The sequence below is a fragment of the Fukomys damarensis genome, unplaced genomic scaffold, assembly GCF_012274545.1.
Source record: "Fukomys damarensis isolate Sample0158 unplaced genomic scaffold, DMR_v1.0_HiC HiC_scaffold_37, whole genome shotgun sequence".
In the NCBI taxonomy this organism is placed as follows: domain Eukaryota; kingdom Metazoa; phylum Chordata; class Mammalia; order Rodentia; family Bathyergidae; genus Fukomys; species Fukomys damarensis.
Genome location: NW_022900949.1, coordinates 4119810 through 4122822, shown reverse-complemented (window position 1 = coordinate 4122822; position 3013 = coordinate 4119810).

The following is a 3013-nucleotide window of genomic DNA, read 5'->3' as shown; positions in this document are numbered from 1 at the left end:
ATTTCTGAAGCCCTCTTTTGCAGAATTTCTTTCAGAATCCTAGGATTGGTTGATCACATGTGAAATCAAATTCTCTTCTGTTTATAATAGCAGTGTATTCAATCAACATGTTAAATGATAGATAATTTGTAGAGTTGTACAGTGAATTCTCATGTCAGTGGGTGGCTAAATCTTTCTATTTATCTTTTATAAATGTCCTTTTATAAAAAGAAATTTGTATCAACATGTGTATATATTGTTTTATGTTTCTTTCACACACACAATAGTTTTTCTCCTCATATTAATTCCTGAGTTTTTAAGAACAGGTTGTTACTGCAGATAGAAATTATTTTATCAACCATACTTCAATGTACCCCATGTTTTATGAAGGATCAGTCATTTGTTCAATCAAATGGCCATATTATGTGGGTCTGTATTGGTGTTGGTTAAATCCCTTGGACTTTTAATGCATATGATCTTTCAACCAATCACACATTTATCTTCCTTACCTCATCTTTGCAATTTCTTTGTCATTTTTATTCCAGGGCTATAAAGATGACAGATATTTGTTTTGCATTTTTCAGAATTTTCATCAGTTCACAGTCATGCTATTTCCTTCCTCATAATTCATTTTTCAGCACTTCTCCATTTACAACACTTACTAATGATATATACACTGATTTTCAAATAGTAAAAACTGAATTGTTCACAGCGTATTAACTTCTTTTAAGACAACTTAGAGCATTTTGAATTTAACCCGTTTGCACACATTGTCAGTGAGCTGACGAGCAGCATTTCTTTGTAGTGCCATTCTGGTTGGATTTTTTTACTTTTTTTCTTAAAAATGCAGTAAAAACCATTTTTAAATGAGGAGAGGAACTGGATGGATGAGGGATCTGATGGGTGAAAGCATGGGTGGGTGGAGAGAAGAGACAGCATTAGAGACAAAACAGTTGGTGGTCCATGGGTGAGGGAACAAAAGCACGAAGGCGAGAGGACAGACAATGAAGGAGGGAAATGCAGAACTTTTATCAGACTTTTAAAAGATTCCATTTTAATCTCTCCAAGTTTCAACTCAGTAAAATTTTTAAAATCATCCCTTACTCTTTAGCCTATGGCCACAGATGTACAATTGTCCTTGTACTCTGCTAAACCTCGCCAAGTCTTCATCTTCGACTGATTCATTTGTGGGAAAGAAATTTCACCCTACCCAGAAATTTCTCATCCGCTCCTTGAATCATCTCTCTTTGTCAAAATGTAAGCACGCTCCATGCATAAAATAAAGCAATTCTGTCTTTCACAGCATATCTTGTCTGAAGAGAAATAAAGAAAGGGAATTCACGTTTATCTTCAGTATATTTTTAATTGGACTTGGATCCAATGAGTATAAATTTTAAGAAACTGACTGTGTATCAATCTGTGCCATAATAATCATCAGAGAGTTCTGGGGACTCTTTCCAGGAGCTCAGATTGGTGAATGCCCCTTGGCAACATTAGATGATTCAGGGTAAGAGAAAGAAATTGTCCATCTGTTGGCAGTAGATGATGTTTTAACAAACAGTTAGGTGCCTTCATGTTGGAGAAATCACTGGGAAGAACTCACCTGCATCCACCTTCTTTTGCCTGAGTGAAAGCAGGCAGAGCTGATGAAGCACAAACTAACCTCCATTCTTGAACATTTGTAGACACCGGAGTTACGATTTCCCCAAAGCCCTCTGAGACCGAGCTCCTCCAAAGCCCATGAGCATTTTCTTTCACCCTCTTCTGTTCCAATGCCAAAATTCAGACTTTGGCTCCTACTTCACATGAACACTGTGATTATCTGTGTGTTAGGTAAAAGAGTCGAAAAACCAGGCCCAGAGCAGCACTACAACAAGCCTTTATCAGGGGGAGGACCCGGCAGGCTGTCTCCTAACAAAGGAAAAGCATCCTGGAGGAACAGGGATACTACTATGCTTTTTAAAAAATGAAATTCTGTCATTTGCAAAAAACCTCAATCAACCCAAAGTATGTTTCCTGAAATAAGGCAGACAATGAGAGCAAAATACTGTAAATCTCTCTTGTTCCAAGGGTTAAAAGGTCAAACTTATAGAAAGAGGAGTAAACCAGCAAATGGAGTCATTTAGGAAGATTTGGGGCAAAGGACATAAAACTCCAGTCAGACAGAAGCAATAATTTTAACACATCTGTTGCACATCGTACTCAATGTAGGTGACAATAAAACACTGCATTTTGTATCTTTTTACCAAAATGATGGGTGAGATGCCTAGATTGATAGAAGAATGCTACAGCATATACTAGTGACAATATACCTAGCTCAGGTGCATGAACATATTCAATTTGTACTTGTCAACAACAAACTATGAATAAATACATGAGCAAAAAACTCAGAAAAGTTTTCAGTGAAGAGTGTTGGAACACAAGGGAAAGAATGCAGGATGTAAGTGTTGGCTCAGGAGTAAAGTTACTTTTCGTGGTGAAGCAAGAAGCCATGTAGGGCTTGGGATATAGCTCAGCAGTAATGTGCCTGCCTGGAAGGTGCAAAGTCCTGAGTTTGATTCCCAGTTCTAGAAAAGGCAGACAGACAGAAGGAAAGAAACAGAAAGAAAGAAAGGAAGGCAGTAAAAGAAAGAAACTTAGGAAGGAAGAGAAAAAATAGAGAGAGAGAGAGAGAAAAATGTGAGAATTCAAAGTGGGCAGAGTACAGAGAAGGCTCAGAAATAACAACTGAAATTCTGCGATGTGCGAGGGCTGCTGGTCTTCTCCGTATTGCAGTCTATTCCACTGTGAATCATGAGGTCTAGGATTCATTCCAGGAGTGGACCACAGACAGGAGACTGATACTGAACCACGTGAAATGTATTCTGGGGGCTGCACAACTGGTTGAGAGAAAAATGAGAATTCAAAGTGGGCAGAGTACAGAGAAGGCTCAGAAATAACAACTGAAATTCTGCGATGTGCGAGGGCTGCTGGTCTTCTCCGTATTGCAGTCTATTCCACTGTGAATCATGAGGTCTAGGATTCATTTTAGAGG